General features: G+C 34.9%; 2 long non-coding RNA genes across 2 annotated transcripts in view; both read left to right on the top strand.

The window, feature by feature from the left end:
- The window catches only part of LOC110266031, a 21,175-nt gene continuing 14,350 nt past the window's right edge, over positions 1,633-8,457 (top strand). Inside the window, exon 1 of the long non-coding RNA XR_002352883.1 lies at positions 1,633-1,720. This is a non-coding gene — a long non-coding RNA (uncharacterized LOC110266031). The remainder of the gene's footprint in view (positions 1,721-8,457) is intronic.
- The window catches only part of LOC110266032, a 10,305-nt gene continuing 9,249 nt past the window's right edge, over positions 7,402-8,457 (top strand). Inside the window, exon 1 of the long non-coding RNA XR_002352884.1 lies at positions 7,402-7,411. This is a non-coding gene — a long non-coding RNA (uncharacterized LOC110266032). The remainder of the gene's footprint in view (positions 7,412-8,457) is intronic.

Here is an 8,457-nt window from a genome sequence, read left to right as displayed (position 1 = left end):
ATAAAATTTACTTTTTATTTTTAGTATTTTTTAAAAAATAATACTTAATTTATTTAATTTTATCTTAAATATTTTTGATAAAATTTAACTCTATCTCTATTCTTAATTTTTTGTTTAATTAACTCGTTTTTCCAATTTTACCCTTAGCATATACATATCATTATCATGTTAGTCATCATTCTCTCTGCGTCTCCTTCATGAGTGTCATTTCGTTGCATCATGCACCCTCAGCACTGCTACCCAACTGCACCACCAACACCCCCACTTCTTATCCAAACCTAAGTGTAAACATGGAATTTTATTTTTTATTAAAACAAAATCCGGCTATTAATGTAAGTAGGTCACTGCTTGCAATATGATGTGGGATAAAAATATGCTTACAATTTTAACCTTTTAACAATTGTTTTGTCATAGAAAGTTAAAATGATAATATCATTATTACAATAGTTGATTAGTATAGAATGAAGTTGCACAAGATGTCATATATATCTCACTGAGTAATCTTACGTGTATATTAAAATTAGCCATCAGTATAAAATACATATTAGAATATAAATACATATTAAAAATAAATTAAACCATACATATATTTATATACAAATACATTAGTGACTGATTTTAGTGTATAAATAATATTTTTGATATCTCACTAGTGCACTATAGTTGAAACAACTACCTATTATTAATTCTCTCAGTAGATGAATAGTTAATTAGTGTCTCAATTCTTAAGGCCAGTGCTAATACAAAAATTAATTTGACTTGCCAGGTTCCTATGAAACAAGAGCTTTATGGCAGAGTAACAGGAATGTCACAAAAGAGCAGAGTATCAAGGCATCTTTGCAGCACAACATTTCAAAGCTCCATTATAAGGGCATTGAAGGAGGATCTACAACTCATCATAAAATTGACAAAACATACTTAATAAATGCAACATCTTCTGCACAATCACATGAATCTGAACCACAAGCTCAAGAAAAATCACAAAATGACTCTCTAGAGTCTATTAAAAGTGCAATGCTTGTTTTTCTCAAGTTTAGCAGACTTTATGCATTTTTTAGCTTGATGGTTAGTCTCATTCTTAATTTATATTCTTTTAGCCTTTAATTTTGTTCCTAATATTTAACACGTTTTATTTATCCTAAATATTTTATTTCATCATATTTTAGTCATTTGATCAAAATTATAATTTTTTTTCTCTATTGTTATCTTCTTTTTCTTTCTTATTATTTTATCATTTTACTTTTAAATTATTACAACCGTCACTATGATTAATGCAATTACGTTTTTGTCACTATTTGAAAAAAAATTATAATGAAAAAAATAGTTTTTTTTTAGTAAAAAAATGTTAATTTTGATCAAAGATTAAAATAGAAAAAAATAAAATATTTGGGAATAAAAATAAAGCGTTTTAAATATTAGAAATGAAATTCAGATTTAACTCAAAACTTAAGAACTAAATCAGTATTTTATTCTTCTCTGTATCATTAATACTTATGGTGTGTCTGGTTAAGATAGTGTTGTATAATATTTATATAAATTGATTTTATTTTTATCTTTATTTTTACCTACCAATCAAACACACCCTAAATAAAAATTTGTCATCATCATCATTGATTTTGTTTATTTTGAACAGATACCAGCAGGACTTTCTTCATCACTTCTTGCTGTGGATAATTTTTCAGAAATATCTCCAATATTACTTGTAAAAGGAATCTTGCAGGTGGGCTCTAATTAACAACAAAGATAATTTATTTAATATGAATTTTAAAATTATAATTATATTTTAACTAATTTCATAATAGATATTATTAAATCAGTAAAAGAACAAAAGAAATAAATTTAATAGTACATTACATGCATCTTTTTATTATAGAAAAGTGCTATCGGTTATTAATATAATGATAATAGGTTTATAAAAAAAGTGATTTTTTTGGTGACCAATGTAATTGGAAAAATTTAGGGGATCAAAATTTTTATTAAAATTTGGTCAGTACTTAACCAGTAAAATAAAAGTGAATAATCTCACATTATTAGATATAATCTCATACTATTAAAAATATTAATAATAACTAATTAATAACTATAAATTACAAAATCTGCTCACCATACTATTTTTCTAGCCATTACAGCATTAACCATCAAAGAACCCACCTTATAAAAATTTCAAAACGTATTTAAAGCTAAGAGATGAATATTTTACCCGATAAATAACATAAATTTGAATTTATATGGTAGTAACAAATTTCAAGTATGTTTGTATTTCTTGCTTTTAGGATTATTAGAAACTTCAAATTAATTATTTTTGAAACCAATTTATTTGTTAGTCTTGTATAAATTGATTTATTTCAAATTACTACCCTTTGTATAATTTAAAAATCACAATAATTTCTAGGCATTATTTATCTATTTCTCCGTGGTAAAAAATGTATTGTTATGTGTTATTCTATTAAAATTTTTTTTTGTGAACTAAACAAAAAAAAAACAAAATAAACAAAACAAAGGAACTTCTTAAATAGAGGGACATTCCCATTTAAAATTACTCTTAAACTCCTCCCAAGATGAAGGAAGCTACACATGAGAAAGTTATAACTTCATCGCCATCTTTGCCATAGTGTCTGTCACCGTGTTTGCATCTCTCATAATCAAACGAAAGTCAACACGCGAATTTCAATGCATGATATCTCTTATTTTGAGCACCAATGGACCAATAAACCCAAAATCATCTTGGTGATTAGTAACAAGATTAAACGCTTCCACACAATCCGTCTCACAAATAACATTTCGTTTACCCACATCTCAGGCTAAGAGATATCCTCTCCAAATAGCAAACGATTCCCCTTGAAGAATACTATTACTTTCAATCATTCCCAAACACCCCCTTTGCCAACTCCCATTACAATTTCTAATAACACAAGCAAAACTAATACTATCACCCGAACCAAGATAACTAGCATCACAATTAATCTGAAAGTACCAATGGATGGGGATTCCAAAAACCATTCAGAGTAGAGAGAAGGGACATACATTGTAATTCAAAAATATTCCTAAACTCCTTTTCTGAAGTTAATGCCAGACAAGTCACTTTTTTTGGAGGCAAAGTTTCATGAGGATTAAAGATGTCATTATTTCTTACTCGCCATATCCACCAAAGTCCCAAAAAGAACATGAACGGATGCTCTCTACTATGATACAAGAACTAGTTCTTCAAATCCAAAGGATGACAAGAAATATCCAACCTATGCCAAACAAGCTGAGCTTTTGGACAATCTCGAATACAATGTAAAACCGATTCCTGGCTAGAAAGACATCTTGGGCACCTATCCGATGATGACATCCCTCTTCTGAAGCGAAAACTTGCAGTAAGAAGAGCCTTCTTAAGACACAACCAAGCCAAAAACTTGTGCTTTTCCGGAACAAGCTGGTGCCAAAGCCAAAGCCAATTCTCCCGCTCCTCCCAACCAAACAGGTGCTTACACAACAACCATTGCGTGAGTCATAGACTTTGGCAGCAGACACAAACTAATACTAACCCACTTCCAGACCTGCTTGCATATCTGGATTGTAAGAGAGAATATTACTTTTCAGATTTTGAGATAAAGGAGAATAAAGAGTATCTAAATGCCACCTACTAACTGACCAAATATTCTGTATCTGAAGATTCGAATCAGAAATGTGAACATAATCCATCTCATTAGATAACTGTCCTTCTCTCCTCCAACTAGAAAACCAAAAATTCTTGTTCAAATCCCCAATACACCAAGCAAACCCATCTTTCAACACTTCCCAAGTCTTGCAAAGACTCCTCCAAATGGGAGAGTCCTTGTTCTTAGGACAACTAAAATAGTCATATAGAGATGATCGGTATTTGCCGTCCAATAATTGGACCTATAACTTGTTTGGCTGCTGGAAAAAAGTCCAAACTAGCTTCCCAAGAAGAGCAATATTCACACAATAAGGATCTCTAATCCCTAAACCTCCATATTTTTTTGGAGTAACCAATACCTTCCAACTAATAAGATTCAATCCTCTTCCATCAACTTGTCATTTTCCTAGACTCCAATTTACTAATGATTCCTTTGGAAAAAATAGAGACCTGCATCTGGTACATGGGAATATCAGCTGCAACAGAATTAACCAAGTAGAGTCTACCAACCCGATTGAGTAAACTCCCTTTCCAACTTGCTAGTCTACTCCGAATCTTATTCAAGACACCATTGAAAGCTGAACGGGTCATCCTAAAATGGCTAAAGGTAACTCCAAGATACTTGCCCAAGTCTTGGACAAATCTGATAGAGGATACCCCAGTGAAAACCTCATTCCTTGTTGCAGAGACATTCTTGGAGCAAAACGCTTTAGACTTCTCCACATTAATCTTCATCCCAGATGCTTTGCAAAAAGTCTCTAAAGCCAACATCACATTTTGCACTTGTCTCTTTGTAGCTTTACAGAATAGAAGCAAGTCATTCGCAAACATTAAGTGGGATATTCTTGGTCCTCTTCTAGAAATAGCAACCGGCTCCCACAAGCCCAAATTAACCTAATGACTAATAAAATATGACAATCGCTCCATACGCAACACAAAAAGATAGGGTGACATAGGGTCTCCTTGTCTAAGACCCCGGCTAGGAGTAAGGCCATTCAGACGATTCCCATTTCAAAGAATAGATAAGGAGGAAGTAGTGACACAATTCATAATCAAATTAATTGTAGGAATAGGAAAACCAAAGCTCTTAAGGGTATGAGCCAAAAACCTCCAGTCAACTCTATCATAAGCTTTCTCTAGATCAATCTTAAAGGCCAGTGTGCCTTTCTTTGATTTACTCTTCTTCATAAAGTGGAGGACTTCTTGAGCAATAATGATGTTGTCAGGAGTTCCTCGTCCTGGAATAAATCCTCCTTGAAGTGGGCTAACAATCTCTGCAAGATGAGGACAGAGCCTATTAACAAAAACCTTCGTGATGATCTTGTAAAATACATTGCAGAGACTAATCGGCCTGAAATCTTTCATAGATATCAGTGATTCAACCTTTGGAATAAGAACCGGTAAAGTCTCCATCATTCTCGGATCAAGAGTAACACCGGAGAATGCCTGCTTAACCATCTTCCAAACATCAAGACCAATGATCTCCCAATATTCTTTGAAGAAGAAAGCTTGAAACCCATAAGGACCCAGAGCTTTAAAAGAGTTCATGTAAAAAAACAAATGTTCTGACTTCCTCCACAGTAACTGATGTCACAAGATTATTGCAAACTTCCTCATTTAGAGAAGGAAGAGGCACATCACCAAGGCAACCCAAATCAACATCATCCAAATGACAAAATAAATTTTTATAGAAAGACTTTGCTTCTTGACTCAGAACCTCTGTATTAGTTTTCCACACTCCATCCTTGAGAAAAAGGCCATGAATCTTATTATGCTTCCTTTGCACAAGAGTTTGAATATGAAAGAATCTTGTATTCCTATCCCCGAACCTTACCCACTGCTCTCTGGACTTTTGAAACCATAGGAGCTCTTCTTGCACTAGAGTATTATTATAATCATCAAGCAACGGTTGCTCTTTCTGATGCAAATAAATGCTATCCACCACTTCCAAACACTTTTGTAAATAATTAATCTGCTGCTCTAATTCACATTTCTTAACAAAAATGTTACCAAATACCTTCGAGTTAAACTCTAGTGAATTCTTCTGTACTTTCGAAAGCTTGCCATGAATCCCTCTATTACCAGACCACCATGACTGATTCACAATATCCCTATACCCGGGATGAGTAGCCTAAGCAGCAACAAATCGGAAAGGTCGATTCCCTTTAGGTTGATGACGACCTTTACAACGCACCAGAATAGGGCAATGATCAGACTGAAGCCTATTTAAAACTTCTGCATAAGCCTCTGAAAAGATAGATAACCAACTACTATTTATACAGACTCGGTCAAGCTTTTTTTGCCATGTCAACATAATTTTTCACCCTTCTGTACCAAGAAAACCGTCTCCCAATAGTCTTCAGATCAAACAAACCACTATCCCCTAATGAAGTAGCAAACATGTCTGCTCTTTGATGAGAAAATTGACAACCCTTAGATTCATGAGAAAATATGACTTCATTAAAATCACCAAGAACAATCCATGGTCCTTGAAAAGTCATGGATTGTGCAACAAGATAATCCCAAAGGAGAACTGTTTTATTACATTGAGGACTACCATAAATACCACTACACCTCCAAATTAAATTATCAGATTGAACCTCAACAGTAACACCTTGATCAAAAGCATCAATAAACTTACAACAAACACCTTTCATAGAGGATAGAAACCAAATACCCCCTTATGCCTCTCTGCTTCTACTATACCAATAGAGTGATACCCCAATCTTTCCCAAAACAATTTTAAATGCTGAAAAGGCGAATGAGTTTCAACCACAATAAATAAAACAGGTCTAAATTTCCTAACAAGTTCCTTACAATGCACTCGAGCTAACTTATTAGAAGCACCCATAATATTCCAAACAATCGCATTTAAACTATCCATAAATAATAGGGACAGAATAAATAAGAACATAAACTCTAAATAGAATCACCAACCTCAATAGGTGGTTTGTCCTACGGTACTGGCACACTCTGATCCTCAATAATTGCCACCCTAGGACCCCTAATGCTGCACCTGCCATGCTTTCATCTACTAAGGTTTTCTCTGTTGCACCACCATTTTTATCAATTGGCAAGTTCTACAGGGAGGAAGGCCGCAGACGCTTCCATAGAGAAATTCCACGACGTGCAGGAGTTTTGCGCGATGGAAATGGCACAATTTCATGTTTTTCTCGCTTTCCCATCCTAATGCCAATTGATTTGCCTCAATCACTATGCAAATTGGGCCTTGGAACCCTTCTCAAACCATACTTGTGCTGCTTTCCATCTTGGTGCTTTAAACCTGATGGCTGGCCCATTGTGATTTTTTTTCTTACGCAGCACTTGTTGCCAGCCCTCTCCATCATCCATGCATGCTTCATTAACATGACCATCAGGCACATGAGGAGCCAATAATCCCGTAACCGCATCCTTTCCTTTAGCAACTCCTAATTTCTCACCCAAATTACGAGAATTCTCACCCAAATCGCGAGCTTTCGATACAGCCTCTTTTTGAATCTCATGATTGTTGTATGGCACTAGTGTCGAGGCTTCATTATATTTTCCATCACCAAAAGAATCACCATTTCCTTCCAAGGACTCCTTCTCCATGCACAACGATTTATCATGCCCATACCGTGCACAAGTAGAACAAATCAGTTGTAACCTCTCGTACTCCACTTCATGAGTCATACACTCAACTATAATATGTTTGGTTACAGGCAACCCAAGATTAATTTGAACACAAGCTCGAGCATATTTTTCTCTTTCTGCAAGCTTAGTGACCAAGTCTACTTTCACCGGAACTCCTATTGCAGGAGTAATTCGCACTGGTAGCACCAAATTGGAAGTCCCGAGACTCGAATCCATACTAGCGTTGATCCGAAGGATTTTTCGCATGGCCTAAAATCCACGTCCCAAGGCTTTACTGCAACATAGTGACCGTCTATCAATCATAGGCCACCAAGAATGACTTTCTCACGATCCGCAGCAATATCAAATTTAACAAAAAAATACCCAAACCCCACATCCAACAAATCAAACCCTCCTTTGATGCGTCATACTATCCGAAGCTTATGCATAAGAGCCGTGTAGCCATAATGCTTATCCAGCACCTTGATCACGATGGCTTCCTTATAAGGTTCAGCTAGACAGCTCTTTGCCTCCTTAGTAGAACTGACACTTGGTGGACGAGAATCACCCTGCTTACCTGTCACCATCGCGATACCATCATCAGATAAAGACCCTACTAATGCAAAGGCTTTAGACTTTTCTGCACCAATGACCTTATCTCTAAAAGAGACCTTGGATGGCTTTTCTAAACCCTCTCGAAAAGAACCCTCCTTAACACCGAATACACACCCACCCACGCTCTCCCCCTTATCTCTTCCCGATGGCATGGCCATCTTCCTCACTGTGTTTCACCCTCAACCGTTCGCCGCATGACCATCTTCCTCACCGTATTTCACCCTCAACCGCTCACCCCCGCTCTCTCCTTCTCTCATTCTCCTTGAGTACGGAATACGTACTTTTTCTCTACTAGAATTTTTTTTAATTATGTTAAGTTTTGAGATAACATCTAGTCTTTTTCCAAGCGTTTACGGTTAATTTTTATTTTGTTTCTAATATTTTATTGTTATTCTTAATGTTTAAAGAGATTTTGTATCATATCCTTCTATCAACATTTGTAATAACATTTGGTCTTGTATGATATTTTGTTTGAAGTAATTCCTAATCCCTATTTGTTTTTCATGTCGTGCCTAATTTTTTTTTTCTATTTTATAACGTGTAGTTTTACTTTTCTAAAAGAATTTAATTAGAAAGTCAATTTTTTT

Source organism: Arachis ipaensis, chromosome B08 (genome assembly GCF_000816755.2).
Source record: "Arachis ipaensis cultivar K30076 chromosome B08, Araip1.1, whole genome shotgun sequence".
NCBI lineage: Eukaryota > Viridiplantae > Streptophyta > Magnoliopsida > Fabales > Fabaceae > Arachis > Arachis ipaensis.
This window is presented reverse-complemented; position numbering and strand designations above follow the sequence as displayed.